The sequence below is a fragment of the Bactrocera dorsalis genome, chromosome 5, assembly GCF_023373825.1.
Source record: "Bactrocera dorsalis isolate Fly_Bdor chromosome 5, ASM2337382v1, whole genome shotgun sequence".
Lineage (NCBI taxonomy): Eukaryota > Metazoa > Arthropoda > Insecta > Diptera > Tephritidae > Bactrocera > Bactrocera dorsalis.
Window position 1 is genome coordinate 28,901,082 of NC_064307.1, and position 21,688 is coordinate 28,922,769.

The 21,688-nt window shown below is 35.0% G+C and overlaps 1 protein-coding gene and 1 pseudogene across 2 annotated transcripts in view; both read right to left on the reverse strand.

The window, feature by feature from the left end:
• The window catches only part of LOC105225020 (adenylyl cyclase 78C), a 205,584-nt gene that overhangs the window by 117,575 nt on the left and 66,321 nt on the right, over nt 1–21,688 (reverse strand). Inside the window, exon 2 of one of the 2 annotated variants that reach the window (XM_049456907.1) lies at nt 96–127. The gene's annotated coding sequence lies outside the window, so the exon portion shown is untranslated. Of the gene's footprint in view, nt 1–95; nt 785–21,688 lie in introns of those variants that run through there. The other variant, XM_049456908.1, reaches the window with a different exon arrangement.
• The window catches only part of LOC125778708 (adenylyl cyclase 78C-like), a 76,720-nt pseudogene continuing 65,908 nt past the window's right edge, over nt 10,877–21,688 (reverse strand).

Sequence of the window (21,688 nt, forward strand, 5' to 3'; positions counted from 1 at the left end):
CAAAAAAGGTCAAAACAAGCAATCATAGCTGAATAAGGTGGACCTACAGGCAACACGCTAAGCAACAACGTCTTTGCATTGCTTTTCCTACTCACCTCTTCCTGCTGAGTAACTAAACGCAGATCACCTACCTCCACTCCTAAACGTTAAGTAGTAGTTGGAGCCACTTATATTCGCATAATATTTGCACAATAATTTTTAAATCTTCACAACCCAAAATTATTCCTTAGCGCCAACGATGGCCTGTGTTTGTTGTTTTGCGTTTTACTCGGAACGAATTTGCGACCGAAAATGTTGATTTTATGCTTGCTTGTATGAAAATTTAATTCAATTGAATTTGAATTCAGGCAGTATCCTTTGAAAGGCGCCTTTTTTCTGCCATTTGTATTCTATTTACGCTGGAATTTATTTTGATCATTTGGGACACAGCTATGATTTATGTATTTAAAAAATAATTGCCACTATAATAATTTAATACACAAACAGCACACATTTTTTGTACAACTTTAATATTATTATAATAATAATAATTATTTTTTTATTTAAGAAGCACACACATTTTCTATTAATTTTTTTTTCTCAAGCACTTTTATTTCACTATTCTCAATATTCTGCTAACTAAACGTAGTAGCGCATCAATATTTATTATTATTACCAAAAATTTGGAAATACTTTCAAATGCATCAGCCAATTTGTCATATATTAACACACTTCAAATCACTGACCGCCAGTGCGTATGCTTAACCGACGATTCCATGCGATTTCTGTAACGCTCAACAGTAAAACGATGCGACAACTGAAATCTAAATTTCTTGTTTTGGCATTCGGAAGGTATTTGCAACAAGCATTTGCTGATGCTGAGCTTTCTGTTAGAAAAAGCTTAGCGCAGAGAAAGGTAGTTAAATTTGAAATTTTTGTCTAAGCATTAACATAACCAAATATATATTTTTAAATATCGGATTTAATAATGTTTTTCGATATTCAGATAAAGCTTGCCATTTTTTCATTATTTATTTGTTGTCTACACATTTTGCATTATGTTTTATAATTATCTTGTCGTAAAATAATACATGTATACCTCACTTTCATGTTAACGCTCTAACACTGTTATGCTAGTTAACATAACATAGTCGGCATCGCAACCTGTTTGACAGTTAGCTGTTGTTGTATAATTAAGCCGGCAGTGTTTGATGTTGTGTTTATGTTTAAGATGATAATAACATCATAATCAAATTATTGAAGATGTTTTCATATGGATATGTACATTTATTATATGTGAACGTGTATATATATGTATATATATTTATATCTATGTGTATGACAGCTGTAATAGAAAAGTGTACACGTTTGTTTTGTTATTTTTAGCCCAGAGATATTTAACCTTTGGACGCAAACTAAGTTCAAATACGATAATTATTTAGTTATTCAGATATGTACATATGTATATGGGGTATTCCATACCAAATCGACCACTTTTGAACCCGACCCCTTTAGATTTTGCTGAAACTTATCCATCCTTTTCTACTCTTTGAAAAACATTTTTGAGAATTTTTTCAAAATTTTTTGTCCTACTTCAAAAAAGTTATGAATTATTCTATTTTTTGCTAAAAAAATGGCTTTTTTATATTCAAATAGCCATAACTTTTGTAGAAATTGACTTTTGGGGACCTTTTTTTTAATTTTTTTGTTTTTGAATGAACTTTTCGAAAAAATACTCGAAAAAAATTTAACACGATCAATTATATAAAATAATCGTTTTTTTTAAGTAAAATCTTAGTTTTTATTTTTTTGAAATTTCGCCATTTTTGTTTTTTGTTTTTTTTTTTCTCAAAAAAAACTTCAATTTAATTTGACAACTATCCTGCTAATCCCGGAGTGGGCCGATTTTTTTTTATATTTTTTTTATTAAAAAAATGAAAAAAATTTTTAAATAAATAAAAAAAAAATATTTAAAAAAATCGGCCCACTCCGGGATTAGCAGGGATAGTTGCCAAATTAATTGAAATTTTTTTTGAAGAAACAAAAATAAAAAAAAATGGCGAACTTCCATAAAAAAAAAATTACGATTTTACTTAAAAAAGTGAAGTTCGCCATTTTTTTTTTATTTTTTTTCACCCCAAAAAAATCTTCTATTAATTTGGCAACTATCCCCGCTAATCCCGGAGTCGGCCGAGTTTTTTTAATATTTTTTTTATTTATTTAAAATTTTTTTTCTTTTTTTAAATAAAAAAAATATAAAAAAAATCGGCCCACTCCGAGATTAGCAGGGATAGTTGTCAAATTAATTGAAGTTTTTTTTGAGAAAAAAAAAACAAAAAACAAAAATGGCGAAATTTCAAAAAAATAAAAATTAAGATTTTACTTAAAAAAAAACGATTATTTTATATAATTGATCGTGTTAAATTTTTTTCGAGTATTTTTTCGAAAAGTTCATTCAAAAACAAAAATTTAAAAAAAAAATGGTCCCCAAAAGTCAATTTCTACAAAAGTTATGGCTATTTGAATATAAAAAAGCCATTTTTTTAGCAAAAAATAGAAAAATTCATAACTTTTTTGAAGTAGGACAAAAAATTTTGAAAAAATTCTCAAAAATGGTTTTCAAAGATTAGAAAAGGATGGATAAGTTTCAGCAAAATCTAAAGGGGTCGGGTTCAAAAGTGGTCGATTTGGTATGGAATACGCCATATATAATAGCAAATATTAGCTCAGTAACTAAATTCCTCCTAGCTTTGACTATCATAAAAATATCATTCCCGATTAGTAATGTTTTGAGAGTTTTATATTCAAAATATTAATAATTTATTTTAATTTTATAATATTAGTTTTTTCAATATTTATTTATTTATTGGATTTTTTTAAATTTTAAAAATAAGTTATAAAATCTTAAATCTATTTAAAAACAAGTACGGAAGAGCTAAGCTCGGATGCAACCGAACATTTAACACTATTGGTACTTACAAAAATCAAAGCCGGGGAGATACTTTGAGGTGTAAAACCAATCATATAGAATAAAGTCAGCCGTATGTTCGAAAATCCTGAAATTAGTTATATGGAGGATAGGCCAAGTTTTTGTTCAAATATAACTATTTTTGACTCAAAGATGCACGCTATATATTCTACTCTTTATTATAAGTATATGGCGGCTAGGGAAAGTATTGGTTTTTTGACATAAAGACATACCATTATAAGAGAAAGATTATACTTTAACTTCAGTTATGTATAGAAAACATTGGCCGACATTTTTTTTGGTCATGAGCAGGCACACACTAAAGACATTCTTCTTGCAAAGTTTTATCCCGTTATATTAATTGCTTCTTGGTTTGTGTATTGAAAAGTAAGTTGTCACATTCTAAATTTTATAGAAATCAGTCAATCGGGTCCCAATGAGATTTCGCCAAAAAGTGGGCTGTGCCACGCCAATCGTCCATTTTTTACGACGGTCCCTATAAAGCCTTGTTATACCTTCCCGGCGGCACATTTTTACATTTCTGGCCGATATAGTTATCGATTTAACGCGCTTTCAGTAGGTTTAAACAGTACCGTTATATGGGGAGTGAACGGGGTTTTCATCCGATTTCATTTATTTTCACAATATAGGAGTTCTTGTACTTAAGTTGTACTTAAGTGGTTTAGGAGATATACACATTAAACTTATTAGAGGGTGGGGCCACGCCCACTTTTCAAAATGCTTTCCCTACAGTGCCCCTGGCTACTGCAACCCTCTGTGCCAAATATGAGTTTTATATCTTAATTTTTTTGTACTAAGAAGCCTTCATACCAAGTTTCATCGAGATATTTGAATTTATATTTAAGTTAAATCAATTTATACTAAAATAAGGAAGATTAAAAAGAAAGTTTATTTAAAATTGCGTAAGAAAACTAATTTTTATTTTATCTAAATAGATTTATTAGAAAGTAATAATCACATTTATTTTTCCGAGTGAGATTCGTTTTAGTGCATTTATGTACATGTTAATGATCTTTCAGAGGTACTCTGAGAGAACAGTGGTATGCCATCATTGAGATGTTTCATCTTCCCTGGTGTCTTTTTCTATTTCCTCCATATATTGATGACATCATTCACCTTGCCCTTTACTTACATCTATATCGTAAATTTTGAGGAGTGAAAAAATAATATGTTCTCTAAGACTCATTAAGCATTCAAAAGCTTGAAATGCTTTTAACATCCGTTTGACATTTTTTTTGTTGTTAAGGTCTTTCTTATTACCAAAAACTTTCTTTCTGACTTCTTTAACACCTTTTGGTGCAATGATTTTCTCACCCTCTACTATAGCAGGACACCAAAAGAAAAATAATTCTATAAATTTAGATTGTTGTCCAAGCAACATACGCAATATTTTTAATTCACCGTTTTCCATGTTTCCGTCGTCCTTATATTTTAATATACAATTAACGAATTATTTCAAGGTTTGCTTGAGGTGTTCAGAATGACCGAAAGGAATGGAGGTGTGGAAACCGCCACTGTAAAGCAGAATTGTTTCAGTGCTTTTTCTTGAAGAATCCATGAAAATCGAGCACACACTGTTCTTTAATTTATAAGGTGACCAAACCGTTCTCCAGGTTTTAAGTCATAATACGCTTAGTTTACTATTTTTGCAAAGTTTGTATTAATAAAGGGATTCAAAGGTTGAAATATATGGTATTGAAATATATTTGCCATATTTGACTTCTCCTATATACTGCTGGAGAAATTAATACAAGCTGAATAGATAATATTTTCTAAGAGTATAATTGTACAACTGCTGACATACGCTAATGATATGAATATCATTGACAATAACAATCGCGCCGTTAGTTCTGCTTTCATCTGGTTGGACAAAGAAGCGAAGCAAATGGGTCTGGCATTGAACAAGAGGCAGTCTCCCATGATCAAACAAACAGTTGTCACATTCGTGACTTGGTTCCCACGTCACTCTTGACAATCATATCTTCGAAGTCGTAAATAATTTCCTCTATCTTGGAACCAGTATTAACACCAGTAACAATGTCAGCCTCGAAATCTAACGCAGAATACCTCTTGATAGCAGGTGTAACTGAGTAGGCAATTTAGAAGTAAAGTCCTCTCTCGACGAACAAAAAAACCAAACTCTATACGTCACTCATAATTCCCGTTTTGCTATATGGTGCAGACGCGTGGACGATGACAACATCTTATGAGTCAACGTTACGAGTTTTCGAGAGAAAGGTTCTGCGGAAGATTTTTGGTCCTTTGCGCATTGGCAACGGTGAATACTGCAGTCAATGGCACGAAGAGCTGTATGAGATATACTATGAAATTGACAAGGTTCAGTGTATTAAGAGACAGCGGCTACGCTGGCTAGGTCATGTTGTCCGAATGGGCGAAAACACTCTAGCTCTCCCCGTCGAAGGAAGGAGATGAAGAGTAAAACCAGCACTCCATTGGGAAGACCAGGTGGATAAAGACCGACTCCACTTGGAATCTCCAATTGGCACAAAACAGTGAAAGGGAAGAACGACTGACGATTTGTTGTAAACCCTACTTTAACCACGTAAGCGGTGTCTTCGCCAATTAAGAAGAAAAAAAATACAGAGAGCAATTTTTTTTAAGACCTGCGTAACCAATGCAAAATTTCGTCAAAATGTCTCGTCCAGTGAAAGCGTTTCTATACATGTACTTTATTCCGATTATTCAGTTTGTATGATAGCTATATGCTATATCTGAACAATTTCATGTTTTTATATATAAATTATATATTTCTCAATTTCGAAGAGACATTAGCGAATTGAATTCAACTCGGCTCCAACGTATAAGAAATCAAGAAACAATCTTCTAAATGCTGATTAGGTTATGTATAAAAGTTTAACAATTAAGCCAGACGGATTTGTTTGTATATTGAGTTAAACTTTTCCAAACATAAGTTTGTTCATATCTTGTGTTAAGCAAAAAGCAAGCAACAAGCGCAACAACATGTTGCTGCTGTACTGACGCAAGTGCATTTATACAGACATACGAGTATGTACACAATTAAAATCGCATTTTATTGCTGCTCAGTAATCAATGACGATAATAAGCAAAATGTCTCTATCAGCTTGGGTCGAACGAATGCACTATTCATATAATATTATTAATCTTTTGAACTTTTTTATATACATTTTATATTTATACTCTTCCAACCTGTTGCTGCAGAGTATAATAGTCTTGGGTGACACAAACTAAAATTAAGCGAGATAGTAGATATAGGGTTATTATATATATATATATACATATACGAGTATATAAATGATCAGTATGATGAAAAAAGTTGAAATCTGGGTTACTGTCTGTCTGTCCGTCCGCCCGTCTGTGTAAGCTGTAACTTGAGTAAAATTGAGATATCTTGATGAAACTTAATGTGCGGGTTCTTTGGTCCAGAAAATTTTTGTGTTCGCAGATGGGCGTAATCGAAGTACTTCTACACCCAGAAAACGCTATTAACCATAAACCTATAAAGTGCCATAACTAAGATATAAAACTGTAATCGCGGATCGCAGTAGCAATGGGCACCTGTGGCTAAAAAAATATGAAAAAATTCCAAAAACCAACTTTATCCAACTCAAATGTAATAAAAACCGCTACATAAAGCCGCCGAGATGGGTTTTTGGGAGCCGGTATGCAAACTGGACGATGGGCGTGGCTCCGCCCTGTTTTTTTTTTTGGTGAAATTACATATATCGCGACCAGATCGACTGATTTCGAGTAATTTTAGTACGTGAAATTCGTACGTGCTATTCTCATGTCGCAGTATGAAAATGGGCGAAATCGTACTGCGACCACGCCTTCTTCCCATATAACACATTTTTAGATTTCATTTGATTCGTTTACTTTCCTGTTCAATTCAAGAAGTAATTATTATAACCTGACAAAATTTTGACCGAATAATGCCCTTAGAGTATGCCACCTTATGACCAAAAATTGCCCAAATTCAACCAAAACGTTTCAAGCCCCTTGGTACCGAATGTGTGGATTCCAGCATCTTTAGTTTACTTTTGACCGAAAATGTCGATCAATAAGTGAGATATACAATTGAAATTCAGAGAGAATCTTTTCCTGACAATAATATCTCTATGTAACAAAATTTGGTTGTTTTGGATCAATACTTACCTGAGCCCTCATGTGCTTAATATATTGCTATAAAGACAGCATTTCCACCACCGAAAAAGTAAAGAAACAAATATCTCCTTTTTCTTAAACATTTATTGCGCTTCCGCTATAATTACTAAATACGAATATTAGATTTGTCAATGAGGTGGTGTAATGAAAAAGCATTTCTGAGGTTAATAACGCTCTTTTATCCAAAAAAGCTGTTTTCAGCTCAGAAATCGTATTAAATTGACGATAATCCTCGTAAATCTTTCTTACCAGCAATCTCCGGATAGTCTCAATAAAACTTACATCAGGGGATAAGCTGATCATTCCAAAAGATCGATATTTTTACGTTAAAGTCACGTTTAGTTGACCTGATCGTATGGCTTCTTACGGTGTCTTGATGAAAAGAGAAAGTTTTGCGGATGACTGTGTATATAGGGTAACAGGTTTGCTTCTAATACTTCCTGGTACTTAGAACTATGAATTCGGCAAGAAGAGAAGGGAAGGGGGCTGAGGCCCCATACCATAAATGAGCCTCAGCCGAAATTGCGCTTTGCAAAAAAGCACGAATATTTTCGTAAATCTCTTCAGTATTCCAAAAAGACTTCTGGATCATCAAGGTTGAACTTTTCCTCATTGGAAAAAATCACCTAGGACGAATAGTACAGTTTCTTTTTTTGTAAGCGCATAGTCTACTTTGCCATAACCGTATAATTCAAAATTTTATTTGTCTTAATCTTACCGAATGCCAGTCTTCACTCATGTGATTTCGGGCAAAACTGAGACGAGGGACTTTATGGTGTGGTTTCACTTCCATAACTCGAAGTCTATCTGACTTAAAGTTGTTTTGTGGACTTTGGTGATTCGAGTTAGGGAAGATCAGTTGTGTATATAATTGCTCGAATTCTGATGCTCTGGCTTGCACCTTAAGGTATTTCACTGGCTTTGGTTCTTGCAAGTTGCATAAAATGTCTGGTTGCACCCGAACTTTCTTACTTCCATAAGCTGTGTATACGTTGTTCAATTTAATACGTATTTTATTTCAAGAAAGTATATCTTTGAATATCTGTTTTATTTGAGGTTTTATAGTAAGATCGCTTACCTCTAGCGAAACTGTTCTTTCTACAATCAGCGATTTGGTATCGATTAACTTTTTCTTGCTTATATTATATTTTTTCAAAAAAGTGATCATGTACTTTTCATGAAAGTCGAAAAAGTTTGGAACAGCTTAGGTGCAAGATCGACTATAAAACCATTCATATTCCAACTAACTGTTAACATTTTAATTATCAAGAATTGTAGAAGTATTAAAATCGTTACTTGTATGAAAGTAAGTCAAAGGGAGAAGTAAGGTACTTTGCAATTCCAAAAGTCTTTTGCGCATTTGTTGAAGTATTTTATTTAAAGTTAACGACTAGAATCATAGTAACAAGCTTAGTAGTTGATAAAATTACGTTTACAAATTGATAAATATTTGTATATACATATATTTCAACTGTACATATGTGCATCCTTATAAATCCCGAAGTTCGGCATATTTGTACACATTTTTAAACGTCTGTTCTAAAAAGTCGAAATAATTATTTTTTAAACGTCCTGGCAGAAAGTGAAAATTTTAGTCTACCACGTTTATTCACAAGAACTTTATGAAACTCTTTCGTATTCTAACAAAATAAAAATTAATTCTTGAATAATTCGTTCTGTGATTCCTGATATTACAAACTTTCCGGTGTTGTTGTTGGATAACCAATTTAATCATACTTGGAGACAAATTTTAACTTACTTAACCTGATTGGGTACATTTTTTCTTGTTTTAGTTTAAGTAGAAATTTGAAAATATATCAGGAAAAGAATCAATAACTATTCGATAAATACTTCGTACTTTATTAATGAAATTTATATACATATGTATATAAAAGTATATATCCTCACCTAAAATGCAAAATAACGTATGATAAAAAAAAATTCGAAATTGAGTGTTTTATTGATTACGATCGATCGTTAAAAAATAAAAGAAATAGTAATTTTTTGTTTGATCGGAATAAAGGTACAAAACCATGTCGCCAATTGATGGAATGACCCATATAGTAAGTATATACATATGTCTACCATTTTATGGTTCTGCTTTCAGAGATAACCCAGTTTTAACCTATATTTAAATTTTGTTTCACTCATGTTCCAATTTATAGTATATCGTGTTTTATTCCTTACACTGTAACTTTCCGAAAATGTTGGTACGTTATATTGCATTTTAGGTAACTATATGTATATTATGACAAAAACCTGATGAAAATATTAAAAAAGTGAAGGATATGGTGTTTGAAAATCGTCAGGCAAGCGGTAGAAAGATGGCAAGATATCTCGACATCTCTCCCGAGTCTGTTCGAATTATTTTGGTAGATATTTAGGATATGAAACACGTTCTTGCTTGACTAATCTGAATTTTTGATAAATCTGAATTTTTTTCAAAAAGGATACCGAAAACAGACTTCTTTGGACACACATTTATGGAGAGCATTACTGATGAGATACAATTTTATGAGTTTGGCATACAAACAAGTCATTAATCATCGAAATGGTGAAAAAACGAGCCGAAATCAAAAAAGCCATCCCAAATCCGATCGAAAATCAAGGGTGTGCTCATTGTTTTCGATATTTGTGGTTGTGTGCATCATGAACCTGTTCTGGAAGGACACACGGCCTTATGATAATGCACCATCGCATCGTGCCACGATTGTGATCGAATTTAAAGCCAAAACCGCAATGATACCATCGATTAACCACCGTATTCACCATATTTGCTGCTCCGTGAAACATGATTTCAGTCGATCGAAGATATAAAGCAAAAAAAAAAATCGCTGAAGGCCTTTCCAAAAAGTGTTTGGAGGACTGGAAAAACTATTGGTATAAGTGTATTCGGCTAAGATCTATAAGTACGTTCGTTTATACATATATGCTTACTTTACGCTATCCTATGCTGCCTTATCCTCTAGGATTTTTATTTTTACTTTTTCTTGTAATTTTTTAATATTCTTTTCATATGTTTAAAATAAAGCTAAATCTTTTCACATTCACATTTGCCATAATAATTGGATTGTTGGTAATAAAATTCGTAAATGGTTCGTCGAATTTATACATTTTTATATATTAAATAGTCTAGTTAACTTGAAAAAGATACCAAAATTAAATGCACTTATCGCTTAACTGAAATCAGTTTACATTCAGGACCTCAGCGTGGTGTTTGCGTAATTACTTTCGACATATAAATATTGTTTGAGTCGGTGCCCACTTCACCTTTTTGACACTTACCTTTCTTTCACCTTTTTTAAATAAAAACGGCCGGATTCGATTCTCGACAATATTAGTTCAGGTTTATATTTTTTCAAACATTGTTCAAATTGAACTCAACAAAATCGGTTTATTAAATGTGCTAAGTAATAAGAAAACTGTTAAAATAGCAGCGTAACGATGAGAGCGGCCGACGATCGAAAAAGGTGACGTGAAGGCTCAAAGTGCAAACGAAAAAAAGCGCTGTGTAGAGGTGACGACCCATTTTGTTGAGAGGCGTCCAATGTGGTGTGTGTTTGCTGCGGTGCTCTCGCGTGTAGGTTGTATTGATGTGTGGGTTCTGTTGGTATGGTGTATCGAAGTGTGACAGTGTTGTGACTTCATGTACAATAAATAAGTTCATTATGTAAGTACTAAGTAATTAAAATTGTGGTTGTTGTTGTTCATGCACCGGGCAGCTTATATGCAATTACGTACAGGCTATAAAGCATCGTTATGACTTTTGGACAGCGTCGTTTCGATCTGATCGATGCGTCGGAAGGACGATATATAGGAGTTACTGGTCTGCGTTACTATCGAGTTGTTGGACGAGCTCTGCAAAGTGAAAAAAGACAACAAAATGAACACAGAATTAGTGAAATTCTTATCGCATTGCATGAGGGGCGTTCAAAAAAGTCAACCTCCTTTTTTCAATAGGAACAACCACGCACCCGTGTTATATTGCGCATCGCTGAATTGTTGGTGATAGACGCACCGAACTGAAAGTACTACCACTTCGACCACGTCGCATTTGCGGTGAGGGAGTGCCAATCGCTGCAAATTCATTGAAAGCGATAAAAAAAGAACCAATGGTATATTTACATAACGTTACACATATGCATATGCTATTTACATTCATGTATGTATAATAAATTATCTAAGTATATATGTATGTTTGTATGTATGTGATAATAAATCCACACATCTGTTATATTGACTTACGTGTGCCTGCAATAGTCGTGCTACGTTTCGATGCTTGCAACATGCCAAAGACAACGGCGCTGAATGAACCATGATGCGATATCTGCCGTTGTATGTTGGGCGCCTGCGATAGCGGCACATCTTCTGCGCAAATTCTCACTAGTCGAGTCCATACGTGAAGCCACGATCACCGTATATCGCAGGCTGCAGTCCACTGCAGATGCCTACGCGCAGCTGAAAATTGTTGAATGCTTACTTGTTGATATCTTCTAGTTTTTTCTTCATAAACGCAAATTCAGACCGAAAGCAGCCATGAATTTGGCGCCAACCGTTTTGATTTTCTCGATGGAGGCAAAGCATGGTTCCGCCGAAAGTTCATCGAAGTCACCTGTATATTAAGGAATTAATTATTAAAATTTGAGGTGAATCTGTTACTACTGCAACATATAAAAATTTGTTGAGAGAGTATGTAGGAACTTAGGCTGATCGGCTTCCCCAGGGCCCGAATTCTGATAATCTGTACCACTAGATTCCAGCCCCCACGCATTCGCGACTTGGCTCCCTCGTCACTGCTGACCAACGCAGATTTACTCTTGTTAACAGGTGCTACTTTGGACTGAGTAGGCAATTGAGAAGTAAAGTCATCTCTCGACGAACAAAAACCAAACTCTACAGGTCACTCATTATCTGCATCCCTGCTATATGGTGTAGACGCATGGACGACTGTTGAGTGGGTGCTACAAGTTTTCGAGAGAAAAGTTCTACGAAAGAAGTGAATACTTTTATTCACAAAAAATTTGCTGCAAAATCTAGTTTGCACATGGGTTTAAATTCTATGTAGTAAAATTGGGAAACATTTCCACACAATGTGCGAAAAAAACTTGCGAATTTCCTTGCAAGAATTTTATGTTACTACCGTTGACTTGTGTTCACACACCGCAGTTATTCATCAACACGTCTCAAAGCTGATACTAATCAGTCATTCTTGTTTGTGGCGCTAGTTTCAAACTCCTTTTTTACACAAAATATAACTGCATGTGTACATTCGCGTACCAAGTAACATGAATGCATTTCACCGTATTTTCGTGGCGAATATTGCCCCTCCAGAACTCACACATACTCATGCTAAATAGTGAAATTGTACGCACAGACGCATGTGTGTGTAAGGTATAAAATAAATTATTACGTAGAGTTACGTTTTAGAGTACGCACGTACATTTTTGAATGGGATTTCCGGTGTCCATTCCGTGGTCGGTTCATTCTCAATAATTAATGCTTTCGGGTCGATTGTGCTTGCAAGATTCTGCGAATTTGCTGTTGTGCCGTTCATCGACCACTGTGATGGGCGCAATCATCGTAGTCGGCGACGAGACAGTCGATAAGTCAGTTGAATCCGTAACACCGCCACTGCCCGCACCGTTGCTGCTGGGGCCATTAATGCCATCACCTACACGTCCGCCGTTACCTAATGCTACACCTTCCATGGCAGGGAGTTCACCGAAATATTCTTCTTCTGCAACGCGGCCAGCGTTGCGAGTGGTGTGGCGGATAGATGTCCCACTTGTTGTTGGACTTCCAAGCCAGCTGCGGTCGGTATGGATTTGGAGCCTATGCTCGCGGGTGTTGTAACGGCGGTTGGGCTGCTAGCATCTCTGCCACCGATCTCTGTGCCAATGGTGTTGGCTAAGTGTTGACTGTTGCACGTGCCAAAGCGACGTTTCGGTCTGCAAGTGTCATAAAGAAAAGCTAAACCAAATAGAATAAATAAACAATGCAAAGTTGTTTGTGTGTGTGTGTGAAAATCTAAAGTTAAGTGCTCATTGTAGTTAAAGCCAAAATATTTTAGGCAAATATCTTCACATTTATTTGTTTCTCAGTGTGTGAAGCTATTTAAAATTTATATGAACCGCTCTTAGTTTATGACGGGCGTAGCTTTCTCGCACTTCACTTAATTGTTTATTTATGCATTTCACCTTCTGCTTCAATCACTTACCGTAACGGTTCGGTGCGCTTGATAAGATTGTCACGGCTACCGCCGGCTCCATTTCGTAGGCCTTGTTGAGGTACTTCAGTGTGGCCTCGGAGATGTGTAACGCCTGTAACGGTAATTGAAGTCGAATTAATTGTTAACACGTGCGGAAAGTTGTCTTGCTAAATCGCCGAAGGATAATAAATATAACCGTTTGATTTGATGGTAATGAGAAATGTAAATATGAATATAAGAAAAAACATATTACTTAATTCATTATGTTAAGCTGGGGTGGAAAAGTATATATTGTACTCCAATACATACTAGTTAAAGCTACGGTTTTACTAGGTAATGCAGCTAAAAATTAATTTAAGTTAGAGACGTTGACTGACGTACGCATGTCTGTCAAAAAGTTAAAAGTTAAGGTCGTTAAATGAAAAAAATCTCAATCAAATAAGATAAGGCACAAACTATTTACATTTGCAAATGGGAATAAATTTGGTAGTCTTGTATAATTGGGGCAAAAGTTAGTAAGACTTTTTGATTTAAATTTTGCGCGAAAACCCATTCGTCGAAATATTTTTTTTCTAGGTAAAATGTCACACCAAAATAATTATCAGTGTTTAGTATACGCTTAACTTGCTGAATTACATAAAGCGCAATCGGCGAAGTTCCATTAAATTTTGTGTGAGGAATCGAATTTCTTAAAATTTCAAAATTTCCGTCTACCGGGATGTCATGAAATATTTTATTATTGCCGAGGAGTCTTAGGTATATGCTTACGACCCGGAAACAGACGATCAAACAGGTCAAAAATCAAGCTTATGTTGGCAGTTTTCTTCGTTTATCGAGGTGCGGTGCCCTCCAAATTACTTCCGACAGACTTTGCATTGATGATTTTTGTGAGTTTATCCAAATTTTCAACCAATATCGTGCCGCAACTACCGCATTTGCCTGATTTAGCTCCGTCTGGCCGACCTTTTCGAGGAAACTATTTTGAGATTAAATGTGAATCGCTACGCGCATTGAATGCTATTCCGGAAATTTAATTTAACAACGGTTTCGAGGATTGGAAAAAACGTCGGCATAAGTTTATTGGAGCCAACGAGGATTACTTTGAGGGAGGCGACATAAATTTGAAGAATAAATTAAGAATTTAAAAATTATAAACAAAGTCTAACAATTTTTTGCCCACAGTAGTAAACTGTTCGGATAATAAACTGACACTAATTTAACCTTGGAAAGTTTAGGAGAACTTTTGATGCACCTCTTAGTATACTCTTAGTAACGCAATTTTGAATATATGTTTACGCCCCATATACTCCAAATAAAGTTTGTCTATGACTGGTCTGTTAAAACTGCGCGCATAAACCGAATCAATACATTTTCTTCCTAGATTGGTACAATCGTTTTGTATATTGTGTGAAGTGAGGTGATCTTAATTTTTATTAGGGGTGTTTTTCTTACGTCGTGGTTTTCAAACCTAGCGTACAACCCTGGGGAGCAATGATTCGCCTTCTTGCCTTCGCTCGCCTTCAAATTGATGTTTTTTGGCTACCCAGGTGTAGAGGCATAGACGATGACAACATCTGATGAATTGACCTTACGAGTTTTCGGAATATTCATGGTTTTTCGCCCATTGGCCACGGCGAATATCACATTTGATGGAACAACGAACTGTATGAGATATACGACGACATTGACATAGTTCAGTGAAGAGACAGCGGCTACGTTGGCTAGGTCATGTTGTCCGAATGGATAAAAACACTCTAGCTCAGAGAGTATTTGATGCAGTATCCACCGGAAGAAGAGGAAGATCTCCACTCCGTTGGAAAGACCAGGTGAAGAACGTCTTGACTAAACTTGTTGTAAATTCGGCTATAGCCGCGTAAGCGGCATCTACGCCAATAAAGACATTATATATGACGTGAAGTTGATCTGGTGATTTTTGTACTGGGTGATTGGACTCCTGAATGTAAATTTTTCTATTTCAAAAACAAAACAGTCTCTGAGTTCGGTTTCAATTCATGTTTTTGGAAGGTCAATCAAAAAGCACCTGGATGTTGCCAACGGTGACTTGGCTTAGTAGGATTAAAACACCACGTGGATATTTGGTGAGCCACGATTGAGTACGCTGTAAACGTCTAGATGGAGGGTAACTTTAAAAAGATACATTCTCGCAAAAGCTTATGATTAAGACATCAGCGTGATAGGTGTCGCGTTTGCTCACTTCGTAGAATAAGCCCAACTGTAAGACCTCTTCACAGTAGTGTTTGTTTCTGTTTAAGAACATTCTGTGACTGTGATCAGCGCTGAAATATATATTCACTATCCAAGGATCGTTCGAAACAGTACACATCATCGGAGAGTGTTTTCAAAGATGCAATAGCTGTGATCTACATGAAATACTTGGAGAAGGGAAAAACGTTCTATATGTGTATTTTGATTAATAATTGGGCTGATTCGAAACTGAATTGTATTAAAAAACCTCGTACGGTGAGTGCCTGACCACGTAACACCTGCATCGAAGCTATAGTCAAACTACGAACTGCTGCTCTATCCATTCACCGATTCTCCAGATTTTATCCCGTTTGATTTCTTTTTGTTTCCTAATATTAAAAGTTATAAGTAAAAGTTGTAAAGAAACTTGGCTCGAATAATGATCAAATAAGGATTGGTTTGTAAATCTATAGAAAACGTAGTTAGCAGATGTGTTAAAGAACTTTGAGCATTATTGAGTCAAGTGCATCGAGGTAATAGGAGACAATGTTGAGAAACTAATTTTCATTTACAAAATTTTCGCTTCACTTTTGTAGGCGTGCTGCCATAATATTCTATTTAATTTGAATATTCTCCTAGAATGCAATATGTCCATATATGTATAACCACATTAATAGACTTGTTTGCATATAGTATTCAATATTCATATTCAAAAATGGACCCAAAATCAAAAGTTTATTTTATATGAGTGTTCCAAAAACTTTCGCTTACACTTTTTCATGACACGTGTTTAAAGATATATACAAAATTTAATACTCACCCGGGAATATCGCCAGATTCCATATGATTTGCAATAATAACATCGTTCGACCAAACATCAAAACGCCATTTTTTATTGCCCAACACGCCACACATCGCCGAGCCGCTATGAATGCCGATGCGCATATTTAAATCGACCTGTGTGAGAGTTCGAAGAAAAACAAATTGTTACTGTAAGGCAAATACGATATTTTTATTTTATGTGCATAAAAAAGTACTTTCACATATTTTAGTATGTACTATGTAAACGCATATGAAATACAAATATTTTTACTGCAGTAATTTTCGAAAATTTTCGCGGGTCTCAAAGAGAAAAATAGGTCATGAAAAATATTCAATTGTAAGTAATAGAAGTGATATTTACGATGGAAGTAATTAACTCTCTGTAATGTAGAGATTTAAAGTAAAAACAGGCAATTTACAGATCGTCGAAAACGAAAAAAACACTGAAATTAAAGTGCACACTTTTTTACTTTAAATGATTATATCACACACTTTTGCTTATTTGAAACAATTTTTTTTTCGTAAAACAATGTAACCCTAACTTATTTTAACCTTTTCGAAAATTGTTTGTTTTACCTAAAGCAAAAAGTGGCTCACTGATCTCAGCCGTATGAAAGCGAGGCATAAGATTCCATTGGAATATTACATACAAAAGTTGATGAATTCCATCAAAAACCTTCAACGACATGAAGTGAATGCTAAGGGAGTCATACTAATTAAAGGATGATCCATTTCGAGATTCCCTTCTTGTTTGAAGAAAAAACACAGTTACTTCAAATTTAATGGGGAATGTCTATTAACATTCGAAAGAACTTCATTGGCATATACTTTTTGAAGATTATCTCTTTCAAGTGTTAGACGCGGCTACGCGCCTCCAATTCCAATTTTCGGTAACTCGTTCGGGCATTTCGACGGGTAACTGGCGAATGTCACGCGTTTTTGTTTTGCTCCAAGCGGGATTGTCAGCAGACTTTACATATCCCCAGCAGAAAAAGTCTAACGATGTGATAATGCGATCTTGGTGGCCAACCGACCGGCCCAAAATGTGAAATTGTCGGCTCACCGAAGTGTTTTCTAAAATACCTAGCTAACCTTGGAATCTCCAATTGGCGCCAAAAAGCGGAGAGGAAGAACGACTGGAACGCTGTTGTAAACTCGGCTATAACTTTGTCTACGCTAACAAAAGAGAAGAAGAAAGGTATTAAATATAAAGTGATGATGACTAACTTAGTTTTATCTGAGGAGTAACGAATTTCTAACTGGTCAAACAGTGTAAACTTTATTACATTTTCTGATTAATTCTGTTGCGTTTTATTCAAGAGAATATTTTTTTAAAGGCTGTAGGTAAATCGATGCCAAAAGTTTCAGATTTTATTCTTTATTTGGGATTCTTATGTACTGCGTGTATTTTGAATACACATCTACGGTTTATATATCGTTAGACTGAAGTGATGCAAGGCCATTAATCAGCGCTGAAACCGTGTATATTTTACGTGTAAAATGAGCCGGCGGTTGCAATAGTTCATTCTTTTAAAATGGGTCATAAAGTGGCTGAAGTTGTGGTTGGAGCCCATGGTTTTGGCTCACGTACATTTACTAAATAATATAAATCATATGTAAACCCATATATATACAAATATATGGCAAATACACACACGAATGTGCATGCATTTACAGACAAATGTTCTGAAGAGGATTCGGAAGTACCAGCAGGTTTCATAGCCAATGCAAACACAATGACCCACAGGCCATAATTTGCAGACGCTGAAAGCGCTCGGATAGTCGAGAGGCACAGAGTTCACTACTTTTGCAGATTTCATCGATTTTTGTAGGTATTGTTTACGCTTTCGCGTTGTGTTGCATTATCGCATAATTTAAGCATTAAATTTAATAATTTTTCACCTGCACAAAATCACAAGCATTTAGCTGGCCTTTGTGTGCATTGTTGGACAGGTGCGTTTGCGTGTGTGAGTGCTTGGTGCATTTTTGTTTGCTGCCGACAGGGCAAAATGCATTCAAAGCGATTTCCATGCAAATGAATTGTCAACATTGACGCCGTTACCTCGAACCTCGAATCGCTCGTGTCAGCAGCACACCTACATATATACATATGTATATACATGTAATCAGCACTCATACGAATCGGAGTGAAAAGTCATATATACACACACGGGAACAAGTTGTGGCTCATATGTTGGTTGTAAATTTTTGGTTTGTTTCGATAGCGACCGTATGAAAACACAATAAAGCCAACTGCCGGTCAATAAAAACACCGTTTCTGCCGCCTCAAAACTGACATTGCTGCTTTTGTGATTTTTTATGCCACCAATTACATACAATATATACATATGTATATACCCATACATGTTTCATACATAAATATTTGTAAGCGCCGCGGAAATACAGCAAGATGTTAATGGTGCTGAGTTTGGTGACACCAATATGTACTCGTATGCGTATGATAAAGTGGACCTGTGGTTCAAAAACTGGGTGGATATAGTTCCTTTTAATTTTTTTCGTATATTTCGGAGAACTTACTTATATGTCTGATGAAGAATTTTATTGGTGTTGGTAATATTTTTTGGCATCAATATGCTGTTTGAAAACAAAAATATTCCAAAAATATTGATATCCCATTTTTACGGGTTCACGTTTCCATGTGAATTCTTCTGATTTTACTATTAATTGACAACATATAATACATCCAGAAATATTTGCAGTACAATTCCTTGAAACTTGGTGTCAATATATGAATATGATCACGAGTGCTTTAACTACCAAACGATTTTGAACGAATATATAATGCAACATACTCGTACTATTATTCTAACATAACACTTTATTAGAGAAATGTAAAAATGTTTTAAGGGCGAATTTACCTACATATAATTTCCTTTCAATGTAAACGTAACAAACTTATTTTTTATTATAAAACATAAGGGGTTACATGAGTTTATGAGTTTCAAAAATCTATTTTTTCTTGATCTTATTAAATTCTACAACACCTCTAACATATTATCTTAAATTTTCAAGTTGATCCGAGTAATAGTTTCGGACATACAGCCTTGAGAACTTGTGCGCTCGAGGCTAGCTTAGCTAAGTGCGCCGTCTTTAAACGCGTTTTTCTCGATACTGTGTTTTTGAATTCGGTTGCCAAGATTTTTCAAAAACTACTCAAGTGATCTTCATGAAATTTTACACAGGTCTTTGAGATACAATTCTGAAAGACTTGTATGCAGGATTTTTTTCGATTACAACTATTTGAAAATGTTGCGAAATTTTCACTGAAATTTTAATTTTTTTGTAAAAATGCCTGCCAAAAATCCAATTTTCAGATGTTTGTTTCTTTCGTCCAAATTCTAAGTTAAAGTTTTAACTAAAACACGTATTTTTCTTTAGATGATTCTGTAGTTATCCTGCCAACTCGGGCGCATTTCTCGTTTAACCCCTTAAGGCATGAAATGAAATATAATTGTTTATATAAAAATACTGCAAGGATGCTTTTCGACCGGAAGGGATTACTAAAATGATATTTTGCACATTAAGAAGAATTCCTCCACGAATTCCTAATCATTCGTAATTGCGTATGTATCAGGGTACATGTCAGCGCATAGTTTATCGGAAACGGCTGCCAGCATATCTGAACAACTGGTAAAATTTGTTAGATTCTTTAATCTCTAACGCTTGGCGAAACGGAGTCAACTACGGCATAATTTTTTTTTCGTTTAAAACTTTAAAATCTTAATGCGAGTAGTTGTAGATAAGGATCTCGGATAAAAACTACTAAGAAGAGACATTAAGTTTTACATACAAAATGTTACATAATAGTGCAAATAGTGAACCGAATGAAGGCTTCTCTAAACCGTCATATACCTAATATAAAGATTTCGAACTTCCGGTTTCCTTATGCCGCATATATTGGAAAATATGTGAGGTATTTTAGTGAAAACAAGAAAGCCGGATTGACGCATTTGCGTGAGAACAGCCATCGAAAACGGCCGGAATAGTGGAAGAAGAATTGATAGATTTTACTCGATAATAATGCACCATCGCATCGAGCCACGACTGTGACCATATTAAAACCAAAAAGACAATGAATACCGTAGATCAACTACCGTATTCAGCAGTTTTGGTTCCGTGACTTTTTCTTGTTTCTCAACCTAAAATTGTCAATCCGTGGAACCCGTTTTCAGTTGATCGAAAAGATAAAACAAAATACGCTAGGCCATCCCAAAAAGTGGTTATGAAAAGTGTTTCGATGAATGGAATAATCGTTGGCATAAGTGTATCACATTTGGTGGATATTACTTTTAATATTGATGAATAATTAAATGTTTTGCGTTTTATTTACTATTTCTGAGTACTTTTTTGGCACAATGTGTAAATATTTGATAGATCTCAAAACGGGAGTTATATAATAAAGCTTTTAAGTATACATATGTATGTTAGAGAAAACAACGTATGTATTTGTTATTCTTGCAGTAAGTGCTTGAGCTTGAATATAAAACCACATTTCTCCTTCGCGTCATTCTGCATGAAAACGGTGCAAGCATATTTTGTTACCGCAAACATCCCGTTAAAACATTTTTGTATATAAACACTATATATGTATGTGCTTGTGTTTGTTATAAAATATTTTACTTACATGCATATGTAGCCGCACATCCTTGATGAGCTTTATCAAATGCAGTCCAGTCTCCACACTGCACACCGCATGATCCGGTCGCGTCTTCCAATTGTCGCTCTCGAAGTGTGACACACAGTAATAGCAATCGCCCAAGAGTTTCACACGCAAACAGTGATTGTCCTGTCCTGAACACCACAGCGTCAGCATATAGTTGCAATTAACAACAACAACAAGACCAATAGCGGGCACAACACGATGCATCAACGTCCAGGGCCAAACCGGAAAAACGTAAAAATTTTATATTTACATTCTTGTCTTATCTTTAGCAATTTGGCTTCATTTGACTACTTGGTCAATTGTTTATTATTGTTGTTGGTTTTCTTGTGTCTGCAGATTTAAGTATGTAGCTCAAGTTTTACTGCCAACCATGTATAGTATGTATGGGGAGACGCCATAAGTTGGGTGTCGGGTATGTGCGAACAGTGACAGATGATGCCGTCACTTAAGTGCGCTATTTGCTTCCGATAAATGTCAAAGTAATTCAAGCAAAGTGACAGACATACATACTTACATATGTACTGTTAATGTTTACTGAGATGTCTTTAGTTTCTTGTAGCTTGAATGGTCAAGAGCCACAGAAGAAAATAGGACGAAATAAAAATTGTATTTTTAACTACTTTAAATGAAGATTTGA